Source organism: Phasianus colchicus, chromosome 15 (assembly GCF_987193195.1).
Source record: "Phasianus colchicus chromosome 15, bPhaCol1.hap1.1, whole genome shotgun sequence".
Classification (NCBI taxonomy): Eukaryota; Metazoa; Chordata; class Aves; order Galliformes; family Phasianidae; genus Phasianus; species Phasianus colchicus.
This window is the reverse complement of record NC_143450.1, coordinates 14,918,956-14,931,342: the sequence shown is the minus strand read 5'-3', so window position 1 is coordinate 14,931,342 and position 12,387 is coordinate 14,918,956. Positions and strand designations below refer to the sequence as shown.

Below are 12,387 nucleotides of genomic sequence, written 5' to 3'. Positions count from 1 at the left end.
CTCACATAGCTACAAAACTATAGAAGTACACCTGAATTCATATGGGACGTGATGGTAAAGTCTGATCCCCGTGCTTACAGAGGCTCACACATAACCGCTCCGCAGATCCCAGCAGAATTAACTCACACCCTGTGTGCACACAGTGTGATCAAGATATGAGAAGGAATGCATTGCATAAATACACATTTGCCAACGGGAACAGAACAGCTGAAACCAATTTTCATTTTCGCTTCCTTACTTAGATATGCTTTGTAGATATTTTCCTTCAGCAAATGATTCAATCTGTCTCAATTAAAGTAACACAATGTAATCTCCCTTTTGGTTTCATTGTTCCCTTCCTTCCAGATATACAAGTTCAAAATAGTTTCAGAACGCATTCAAAGTATTTTTAAAATAGGAAGATTTTCAAAATTAGCACAAATCTCTTCCTAATGGGTTCAGAACTACATGCTGAGAGCCTTGCAACGCATTGATTTTCGGTACTTAATTTAAAAAGATTTCCAAAGTACACCAGCAGGAATCTGAGCTGCTATTTTCCCAGGAAACTCTAATGGATGTGGGCACTCAAATCCCCCAGCAGACAAACCTGCAGCCACGCTCTTCCCCATGTGGGCCCAGCCAGGATGATGGTGGTGCTGGTGGAGCAGCCCATAGGAGCACAGCTCACCCAGCAGCATAGCTCTGGAGCAAAGCAGCAGGGAAGGTTGCAAATAACAGGTCAGAACAAGAGATACAGGGAAAGAAGCCAAGTAGAAATCTGGATGGTGCCCATAACTTGGAGGACGATGCTTGGGAAGATGGAATGCCCAGCCATTAGGCTCTATGCCCCAGCAGCTTTGCTCACTGCTAACTCTGGCAGATCTGATCTGACAACTTAAAAGCTTGAGTTCCCACAAGGTAAAATATGTGTTCACATACAGACAAACCTGCCAAAGAGCAAAGTAGAGCTCTGCTCAGAACTCCTGTAACCAGGAGACAGGTGGGGAAGTGCAGTCCAACACCACCCCATTAACAAATGTGGTTTGTTCTATCCTCTCCTCCCATCTTCCATCTCCCCCTCCTTCCTAAACCTCCTCAACATTGGATTTCATGCCCAAGCTCTGCCATGAAGCAATGGCAGTGCTGATACTTCCCTGGGCAGCCCAATGCTCTCAGCAGCAGCTGGGACACCAAGCACATGTGTGTAAGGAAAGCAGCACCAGGTCTCCTCCCCACCCTCTCCCAGAGCTCAGAGAGGCCGCCTGCTCTTGCACACATTAGCTAAAGCTCACACACCACATTCTGGAAAGCAAATACACCAAACTGTCAGTGCTGCTGTAGGAAATTATCACATGCCATCTTTGCAAGAGTTAGAGTAATTGTGCTTTCATGAGACTTGGATCTCCAAATTGCAGAGCTGCTGGCAGTAATTAAGAGAAACGGCACACCAGTGTTGTAAGGATTTAAGCTTCCATTAGCTGTTGAAATAGGGTTTTATACAAGCAGTTATTGCAGGAACCCTTTCTCAATAAACGATTCAAAGGGAATGATTACCCACACCAAGCCATAGAGCTGCACATTACACTACAGCACTTGTCCTTGCTCACCCACAGCTCTGTAACCACTTAGCAAGGCAAAGGATGCTAAAATAATCAGCACATCCAAACTCCTACTGGACCCAAAAAACTGCCTTAGAAATTTTACTTATCTGTACTTACATACATACTCAAAAATTAATATGCCAGGACTCGTATTCTTACTTCTCATGTATGCATTTTTATTAGTCTGCCCTCACCTGAAGATGTTGGGACTAAATGCAATGCACATTTGCATCAATGAAAAAAAAATTTCCCTTCTATCCAAAAGAATTCAATGAAAATCTCAATGCTAAGATCCTTCCACACTGTGATACTATTAATACCATGCATATATCAATGCAAGCAGTGCAACATAACATTACATTAAATCCTCTAAGAATAGAGTTCTATCAAAAAACACTGGACAGAAAGCATGCCCCCCCAAAAGAAGGATGGTATTTCAGCACACATTGCTATGTGGGGAACACTGCACATCACCTGCTTGGCCACAACACGCAGTGATGCGTTTGTGGACTACCTGGAGATACTGAATACCTTTAAATAGTGAAAACAACAATAATGTTAAGGACACCTGCTGCGGCGTTATTCTTACAGCTTCAATGCTCAGTAGCACATCACCTGTTCGGTGAGAAGCAGGGTGCTGGTGCCACCTGCTGTCTGCTCCGTGCTGGGCAGATCAAATAATGCAGCAAACTCAGCTGCTTCATACCAGAATCACCCACGCTGTGCCTTTCATGCGGACAGCTGAGCCCTGCCGTAGGCCCTCGGGCTGCTGCCGGCCACAAGCTGTATCTCACACCAGGTACGTGGGGGAGGAGGTTGCTGAGCACTGAGCAAACGTGGTGCACCACACAGCATGGGATGGGCACTGCTCTTTTCAGACATCCCTGCATGCAAAGCAACACGCTGAGCATGTGAGAGAGCTGACAGCAGGCAGCCCAGGCACCCAGGTGGTGACAGACCCACATCCAGTGGGAAATCTCACCCAAATAGTAAACATATGTCATGGAACCATCTCACAGTGCAGTTGCAGAAGTTTGTTAGGACCCAGCTCAGGGGCACAGCAGTGCACTGTCTCCATAGGTATCAAAGTGTCCTACCCAGGACTGGCAAGTATCCAGCAACGTTCACCACTCCTCAAATTACCTATAGATATGTGTGTACAGCTCTGACTGACACTGCTTTAAGTTACAGTGGAAAATATATTAGATAGGTCAAAACGTCAAGTTAAACCCAAGGGAATGGTACCAGAAGGCGTAGCTCTAAGATCATCCACTAAGCAGATGCCATAAGGCATCATACAATACATCATGTCCATTGCAACACCAAGTGAACTTTAATTTGGGGCTGGTCAAACTGCCCACTAACACACACTGCTCCTGGGATTCAGCAAGCAGCACCTCTACTGAATTGCTTACAGAAGTTAATGCCCAAAGATGATTGAGGATGGCTGCCAGCAATGCCACTTCTATTACATAACACACATTTCCAAATTGCTCACGCTCATTTGCAATCCTTTTCCACCACACTTGCTCAACCCTCCTGAAGGCTACACAAACATGTGCCAGCAGAATCTAGAAGATTTGCCTAACGGTGACATCACTGGAGAATTTACTCCAGTATACTGTGATAAACAGCCAGGCTAGCTCTGTGACCGCATCTCATCCATGGGATGGTGGCTGACAGCAGAAGCAAGGTCAAATGTATCCTGCTGTCCAAACACAGCATCACTTACGCAAAGCTGCACCAGCCTAAACGTGGGTCTGGACCAGCAGACAAACAAGGATGGAGGCACCAGAGCAGTGACTGCAGCTCTCAGACAGGTTTGGCTAAGTTTAATCAGATTGACTGAGCCTACCAGTCAAGTTTCAGACAGGTTGGACTAAGTTTACCCTGCAAAACTTGGCTGAATCTGTCAGTGCTCACTGCCCACCTGGAGACCTCAGTGTGAGAATATAGGAAGGAGAATGGGGAGAACCTCAGCACACGATCACGAGCCCAATGAGGGCAATTTGAGACACCTCTGTACAACTTCAACCTCCCTGAGTTTGTTTCTCTCTATTCACTGGTATTTGCTTTTAATCTGCAATCCTATTCGTTGCACTTTGCTAAAGAACACTGAGTACCAACCTGCAAACATTCAGCAGGTGCAGAAGCCTGTTCTTGTGGGGCTGGCTGCTCAGCATCCTTCTCCCAGCATCTCCCCACAACCAGCCTCTGACTGCCCAGAGTAAATCACTCCCTGGGAAAGACCAGCTGTGTCTGCCAGGCACTCCTCTCCATTCCAAAATTCATAGCATCACCAAGCTCCCATTTTCTTTGCAACATGAACCTGCTTATGCTCAGCTACTGTGAGCACAAATGGGAAGATGGGCTGAATTTCCTCAAAGGCTGCAAGTTTCTCCCTGAACACTGAATCCAAATATTGGCCCACAAGAATCAATTTAACTCATACCTAGCCTAGGCACCAACTGACTGATGAAGAAACTAATTTCCCACAGGGCAGCTCCATTCATCGTGACACTAAGACAGGTTGTTACCCCCATTCCTCTGTTCAGAAATCCTTTCTGAGAAAAAGAATATCTGTGTTCATCTGTCTCAGAATTTGATGTGGTGTCAGTGGAGATGTCATTTCAAAAGGTCCTGACAGAGCCCTTGAGGAAGAAGGGCCCTAACATTTGCAGCCCTTGCAGCAGCTGCTTTTCCATTTTGAGAAGGGTTTAAGATGGCTGGAATAGCCCATCTCTTCCCACCAGTCCTGCATTAGAGCCAATGTCAAAAGTTCAGCTGCTAATGACGCCATCAGGAGCTGAATAATAGTTTAAATTCCTTGGGCTAGATTGTCTAGCTGGGGGATCCAAGCAGATCCCATTGACTGGACCCCAAAGACTTAACCAGTGCAGAATCCCACACTGGGCAGCTTACATTTCTTTTACACAACTGCTATGGACCAACATAGTACATAACGCAAAAATGTGTGCTGACTACTGCATATATCAAATCCTCCCCTCATCATGGTAAAGAAATCACCAACTTGTATCCCTGTTTCTCCAACCTCACACCTCCTCCACCATGGGGCTGCAAGGCTGCAGAGCTGAAGTACAGAGAGCACCCCAATCCCCTGGGTGCAGATGCCTGGGGGCAGTTTGCAGCAACTCCAAAAAAATGGCAGAGCCATTAATAACAGTACCAGGAGTGATGCTTTAGCATCTCACATAAAAGTGATTTATGCTTTTTTGCACAGCTTCTAAACTACAACTTAAATGAAGCAGGCAGGTAACTGTAGAAATTAAGGAGCCTGCACTTGCAGGAAAGCTGACTTGCGGTATTTTCAAACTGGAAACATGTGGAAGGCCTCTGGGATCCCTCTGAAGCAGCTAAGGCAGTGCACCTTAAATGGCTGGCCATGGTTTTGCCAAGCAGCTGGGTGATTTTCGGGGTGACAGAGCTGCAGAAGGCAGACAATGCCAAGACTGCACCCAACACAGCTGTGAGAGGGTAGAAGACAAGATCCAACTCGCCTATGGATGCTTTCAGCATGACAGCCAGCTTCACTTAGGGAGATCTAGTCCTACCCCTGAGCACTTACACAAAGCAGCTCTCCAAAACAACTAGCATTTCAGAGCATAGGACCTTCCAGGTGAATGTGCTTCAGAAATGCCCTATCTCCAGCATGTCCTCTACATGAACATCACTGAATAATGCACCTTGCTTGAGATTTAAGCATGTAACAGCAGTGTTCCCTCAGCTCCCATAGGTCTACACAGCTCTTATGGCACATCTGGAGGAGACACTGTTGGACTCAGAGAGATGTATGCTGACTTCACCAAACCCAAGCTATCCTCTGCATTCACTCCTCAGCATCAGAGGAGAGAAAGAAGCTCAATTTTTTATTTTTTAGTTTTTTAATATTCCAAGTACATAGGAAATTCTATACATTCCAGATTTGCATAGAAATGCCCTGCTTCCAATGAAGTTTTGTCTCACTTTTCTTTCTGGTCTTTCAATGTAGAGAATCACAATCAACCCGAACTAGAATCCTTCCAGCACCCAGGAGAACTAACATGGTAAGTTATAAGCAGCTATGCACCCGATCACCGTTGTATCTCAACAGCAAACCTGTTTTGTTGCAGCTAATGGTGCTGCTCTCTTGACTTTCCAACAGGCTGGAGAGAATAAATTGCTGCAGTTTATCCCCATACAGCTGACATTCCCACCATGCCATCACTCACAAGCAGGGATCTGCACATTAGAAATGTAACCCCCCACCCCAGGCAGCCCTCAGTCCTCGGAGAGGAGCTGGAGGAGAGGAGACTTTCCACTTCAAGACTCAGCAACTGCCTCAGGCTGCTGGCAGCAGGAGCCCCAGAACAAAACCGATTGCTTAGAGGTGAGTAACACTTTAACTTCCATCACACTGATTGTGCTCTCCGGTTACATGCTAGCTGTCTGGGAGGGGGGAAGGAGAGGCAGGAATCACAATGCTCCCCTTCCAGCATGCTGAGTTCTGCTCTTACCTGTGGGCTCATCAAGAAATGGCATCTGGGCATCCTGGCAAACTAGGAGCTCCAGACCTTCAGTGTGCCTGCATGCATGAGCATCTCTAACCTCCAAGATGGGCTTAAACATCTCACCTCATTAATGAGTTATTTTGCAAGCAGCCAACCCATCAGTATTTGATTTAGTTTCTTGGGCTGGGAGAAGTGAACACACCACAAAGCATTTCAGCTGCTGCTTCACACTTGGATCGGATGCAGGCTCAGGCATTCAGCACAGCATCTACCACTGGGGTCCACAGCCTCTTCCTAAAGACAGCAAAGTAAGCAAAAAGAAAAGGGACAGAGATGCTACAGGAAATAAGCTGTCCAGGAAATATAACTCTTACTTTCAGTGAGTCTTTTCATAGCCCTGGGAACTATCTGCAGCAGAGGTACCGGGAATCACTGCCTACCAGCAGCAGCAGACTGCTCTGACCCTCTAGCAGTGCCTCATTTGCAGCCACAGAAGCTCACAATCCAGCAACAAAGCTGCCATCGTGTGCCTCGAGGACACCTTCCCTGAGTATTCCATGGCAGTGCAGCCCCAGCACAAGGAAGTTTTGCATGCTATCTTCAGCATAACACAGGGATCATGAAAACAAGGGACAGGTGGGGACGGGAGTTTGGAGCCTCCCAACTCCAAATATAAAAAGCAGCTGAGGAACAAGCATTTCCTTGGCAGAGTAGGGAGCAAGGCATACCCAAGGGCAGAACCCGCCTCTTGGAAGAACCTTTGTTCTCTCTGTTGCTTAGATATCAGCTCATCCCTTCCAGATTCTGCTTTTCATCTGGACCGAGCAGCAGGTTTGGGGTATCTGAGAGCTTTTTCTGTAACACTGTGCTGTCTCTTAGAGAAATACCCAGCTGTTACTTCAAAAGGCAGTGAGAAACTTCACTGGTTCACCTTCACTGCCTGAAAGAAGAACTTCACCCATTTACCAAAATACCGTTAGCAAGCAGTAACTCAGCTTTACCTCTACTATATAACTATATATTTAACCTATGAAACTTTAAATGTATTTACTGATCAGCTCTCTGAACAGAATCAAACTATGGGGGAGAGGCAAGAAGGCAGAGGAACATCCTGGCGATCCCTTGTCTTGCACTGCAGAGATGCCCCTGTATCATTCCCTTATTTCCAAAGTCTGACATGGGACCATCCCTCACTGCCTGCCTGGGGCTGCCCCACCGCAGCAGCAGCTGCAGTCTGCATCCATTAGGCAGATGGGCACTGCCACCAAACCCAACACACACTGCATGAGGCATTTCTGTTTTCCTGAGAATTTCCAGCAATTAAGCATTCTAGTTTGCCTGCAGGACACTTGAGCAGGAGTTTAGCAGACAACCCATACCCGTACCTCTTCAGCAGATGGAAATGTCAAGTCCTGCTGTATTTTTAGGACTTTTCTACCTAGAAGGTTTGTATGTCAGCTGCCAAAGGGCAGCAAGCTGAGCACCCACTGAGATTACCTCAGCAATGAACACAACAGCTGGTAGACCTGGGGCCAGCAGCAGCTCAGGCTCAGACCACTGGTGGTTATCATCACATGAACCTTTTACTGGAGACACCTTATCACAAAAGGGAAGCAGAGATACTGTGACCAGAAATCCTTTCCACCAACTAGAAAACAGAAGCAGCAGTGTACAAAGATGAAATGCAATACAGGGCTACAAAAATAAGCCATGACTCACTTTTCTAATGAAACATCATTAAAATCCGAGATTTTGGGCACCGCACCGTCTACAAATATATCATTCTGATTTACTTCAAGTCAAGCACCAGCTAAATGCAGCCCTGGCTTTCTAGCTTGCCTTTGGGTGGAAACGAACATATTCCTCAGCAATGCACTCAGGCTGCTTGACAAGGCCAACAGATTTGTCTGACACAGCTGCTTCCAGATCAAATGCTGCACATGTCACTAAAATTAGACTGATCGTATTCCTGGAGGGGACCCTGCCTGTGCCCAGGCAAAGGCTCCCCAAAGGCAGAGCTCACAGCTCAGCACGAGCCAGGCACACACAGCTCTGCGGAAGCCGAAACGTCACTGCTCATCACTTGAACTTACCTCTTCTCCCCCATGAAACAAGGGAACAGCATTTGCCACTGTCATTACAGCTGGTCATGAGAGCTGAAAGTCTTCACTTCCTAGTGTTAGAAATAACTGTGAGAGCAGGTGTACGCTTATTTTTCATTTGAGAAACATCTTTCTATAAAATGGTTTGGGCTTTAAAAAATTATTTCCAAGTTTCATTTGACTGTACAGCAATGGCTTAATTTAGGCTGCTTGAATAACAACTTTGGGAATTGGCACTTCGAACTGCATCACCTACACCTCAATTCTACAAGCATGCCTCTAAAAGCCAACCACTATGTTGTACAACAGACCCCCATGTTCTGTGCTTTGTGGTGACACTGCAGCACACATAACAGGGATAGCAGTCCTCTTTCAGAGGTGGTCCCACGACGCACCCCAAGTCCCAGCAGTTCTGGATGACTGCACCAGGAGCTGGTGGTGGGCGAGAGCTGCTGGCATGGACTCGGGCTCTCAGACACCAGCAGATGCCCCAGCTTCCCCAGCAGAGAGACCAGAGCCATGGCCCAGCCAAGGCACAGGGCAGGGGACAAGCTGTTACCAGCCCCTCACTCTGCCCCTACAGGAGTCACAGAGAGCCAAAATGACCAAAGGGCAGTGAAAGCAGAGAGAAGAGAGCTTTAAATAACACTTGCCTCACAGTGTAAGTGCTTGAAAGGGGAAATCTAGGTTTCATTCTTAATTTGCAGGTCTTAATCCTACACAGGGACTTTGCCCTGTGTGTGAAGTGCTGGCACTGCCCATCCCTCATGCTGGTGGCTCTGCATACAGAATGTGTGCCAGTGTGACCACTGCTGGTGGAGCTGAAGCTGGACAGGATTAAGCCCAGAAACACACAGCAAGAATGCAGGCAGCCAGGCAGGACTCAGAGACTCTGGTACATCTCTGTCTCTTCCAGCTCTAAAACACAGGGGCTATTGGGCAGAAGCATTTGAAAAATATGAGGCAGGCTCTGCAAAAGCTGCCCCAGCTTTCTATTTGCTTCTGAGTGCAACTTAGCTATTGGTACCAATCTGCAGACATCCCTATTGAACATGCTCCCACCTGAGGCTCCATTTTTCCTTTATTCCTGTTCAGTGCAAAGCAGCAAGGTAAAAGTAAATAGGCTTTGGGACAGAAGAGGCTCTTTTTGCATTCATTCAATTTTGGTAATTACTAATATAGTACTGCCATCCCATGCTATGCTGCTATGGCAGTCACATCTCCTACAGTGCTGGTCACAGAAGTTCTGTCTTCGTGAAGAAAGGGGCACACACAGAGCAGGTCAATAGGTCTAGTTTGGGGAAAGCAGTAATACACACAGAAATAACAAGTCATCGTGGAGCACAGGGTAGTAAAACCGTGAGTCATACACAGCTACATGCACTGAGTGCACAATTCAGATCTCCTAAGCCTGCTGCAATGAGATCTCCACCTCCTCAGAAGGTGTGCCCCAACGAAGCACAGAGCTGGCCAGGCTGTGCTCTTCCTTGGCTCCATTAATTTAATCCTCATTATGACTCACGCAAAAGTCATCACTGCACTCTAGGGTGGCCAGGCAGCAGGCTGCCTGAATCTCACTGCCAGAATTCCTACTTAGAGAAAAAACACGGCTGTGGGATGCCTTATGTATTGGGATTGAGGCCATTTCACTATCCACTCCAGGTGTCCATATGGGCACTGGTATCTTCATGCATTTGCAACCTTCACGTGTCAGAAATTCTGGGCACAAAATCCATCTACATTCCTGTAGCCCTGGCACACAAAGAAGTACACAGGTTTTTGGGCTTTTTTTTTCCCCACAGAAAAGAAGGAAATGACTAGGATCTGTTTAACATGGCACCGCCAATCTGAGCCCTAAATAGCCCGTGTACAAAACCCCCACTCCTGCAATATCAGGGACCATTTCCAGATGAGCACCAGCTCACAGCAGCAGAACCCACAGGCAGAGTACAAACTTCAGCCACAGCACCAAAACCCTCCTGCTGAAGAGCCCCCAAGGTTTATTTTAACAACTCTGGATCCCATGATTTCAAGTGGAGGCTTAGCATCTCTTAAAATAAGCTCCAGGCGTCTTCCTTTCGGTGCTTAAAAAGGGATTTAGTCTCTTGGTTCTAGGAACTCCAGTTTGACTCAAGTGTCCAATATCTGTCGGCAGTTCAGCTGTTATCCAAACAAGGGGTGGGAAAGCCAGAATTTTCCAGCTCTGAGAAACAGCTGTGCTCAGAAGAGGTATGTAACAGGAGGAACAAAGTCAGCTTACAGCCCTGGGCTGCAGCAGCTGGATGGAGACCTGGCTGTGGGCACGCACCCCGCTAGGCGGCCCCCGAGCCGCACCGGGAGCTCTGTGCTCTGCTGCAGGGTTGGACCTGAGAGCTGCAGGGCCACCAGAAGGCGGTGAGAAGGGAGAGATGATGGGGATCCCTCCCTCCATGCCATGCTGTGAGTGGGACGCATGCCATGAGCAATAACACGTCAATAACGTGCATACTGGCACTGCCTATGGATACCAACGTCCCACTGATTTCATGGCCACGTGAGCCATGCACAGTGATCATTTTCACAATCTCGTCAGGGACAAGTCTTAACCAATTCCAAAATTAAGCTCTGACCTCTGCTTTTTCCCCATATTAAGACTACTGTGACATACGTTGTTATATTCAGATTGCCAGTGTTATTTTCTTGTGACATTCTGCTCTGTACAATGGACAAACTCATTTTAAGCTTTAGCACAGAATTTCAAGCATGGAGACAGTAGACAGTTGTCAGCAGTTGTGCTGCTCTCCATGTCTGAAAGTCTTTGCTAATCCCACAGCAAGCTGTCCTTAGCAGCCAGAGCACCTTTTTTGCCTCTCCTGGACAACATACATGGAAATTCCCAATTGGCTTTCATGCACAATTTTTCAGATACAATTCTAATATCCTAACTACTTGGAGGAAAGCATCACAAACCCAACACACAGAAAATGAGTCTCTGACATAGTGCACTTCAGTGCCACATCTTCTGAAAAAGGGCTGTAAAAACTGCCTCCCTATTCAGCCGCATTTCTGCAATTTAGGACAAGCATCAGATCCAAACAGGATTTGGCAGTTTCCATAAATATCTCATCAATGGCTACAGCAACCTCTTCAATTCCATTCATGTCACCAACTCACAACTACAAAGTTCACTACTGAAGCGGGGCTATTTCCCCATTTAGCCACTGAGCACAGAAGACACAGAGCTCAAGAGAGAGCTTTTTACCATTCTACTGCCTTTAGGAGATCCTCATTCTTAGCAGTTCTATGTTCAAATCACTGTTAATATGCACAGCTTAGGGTCACAAGACATCCAAGTGCCTAAAATACATTCCCAAAGTTTTAAGACCTCTACAAAAAATGAGTAACAACTTGAGGTATGTGCAGATGGTTTGCAGAATGCATCACTCTAACTGAAGGGTGCTCCCCTGTCTTTCTATTTGAGCCTGTTTTCTAAATGAAAGTCATGCTAGTACAATAATTTGATGGCGTAGTCTAGGCCTGCCTTACCTCTAAATGTAGATTTAGAGATGTACTCCTTCCCCCTACCCCTAGTTCATAACACAGCGTATTTCAGATCCAGCAGATGCTCGTTTTGTTCCTAAAACAGATTTAATGGGTTTTCCATGACCTAAATACCTGGCAAAAGGGCTCTGTGCAGCTTTAATACTTTCCTAGCCCAGTGTTAAATTTGTCCTAGTGTTGTACATCACATAATTCTGCAGCCATGTCAACTATTCAGGTAATGCTAGAATGTCATCATTATGGTTTATGTCCACAGCATGATCTGTATGTACCTTGTAATCATTCTGGTGTTGGGTTGCAAAGGTCCCCGGACTCTTCATTTGGCTGAGTCTAATTCTGTCCTGCTCACAAAGATCTAGAGTTACACTAAGTAAAGGCTGACATTTACAGAGACACTAAGAGTGCTGGAATGACTCACCAAGGTAAAACCTAGGCTATATATTCTTTCAAGGACATAAGCTGTACAGTGCCAACGTTTCCGCTAACCTGCTGCAGAAAGGCTCAGCAAGACAAACACAGGCAGAGGGCACGTCATGCATGGAGCTCAGGGAATGCTCCCCTCTGTCATCACAATGCTTCAGGAGCACTCAGGGATGGGATTCCAGGTGACTGAGAACAGGGAGTTAAAGGCAACCTGGAGCAATCACTCCTACCTGA

The 12,387-nt window shown here is 46.6% G+C and overlaps 1 protein-coding gene and 1 long non-coding RNA gene across 5 annotated transcripts in view; both read right to left on the bottom strand.

Moving 5' to 3' along the window:
• Nucleotides 1-12,241, bottom strand: part of LOC116232197 (uncharacterized) — a 36,819-nt gene extending 24,578 nt beyond the window's left edge. For 2 of the 3 annotated variants that reach the window (XR_016471292.1, XR_016471291.1), the window contains exons 1-2: nt 12,003-12,241; nt 8,182-8,261 (exon numbers count right to left, since the gene is read on the bottom strand). This is a non-coding gene — a long non-coding RNA (uncharacterized LOC116232197). The remainder of the gene's footprint in view (nt 1-8,181; nt 8,262-12,002) is intronic. The other variant, XR_016471293.1, reaches the window with a different exon arrangement.
• KLHL3 (kelch like family member 3) overlaps nt 1-12,387 on the bottom strand; it is a 115,101-nt gene that overhangs the window by 80,519 nt on the left and 22,195 nt on the right. The window lies entirely within an intron of this gene.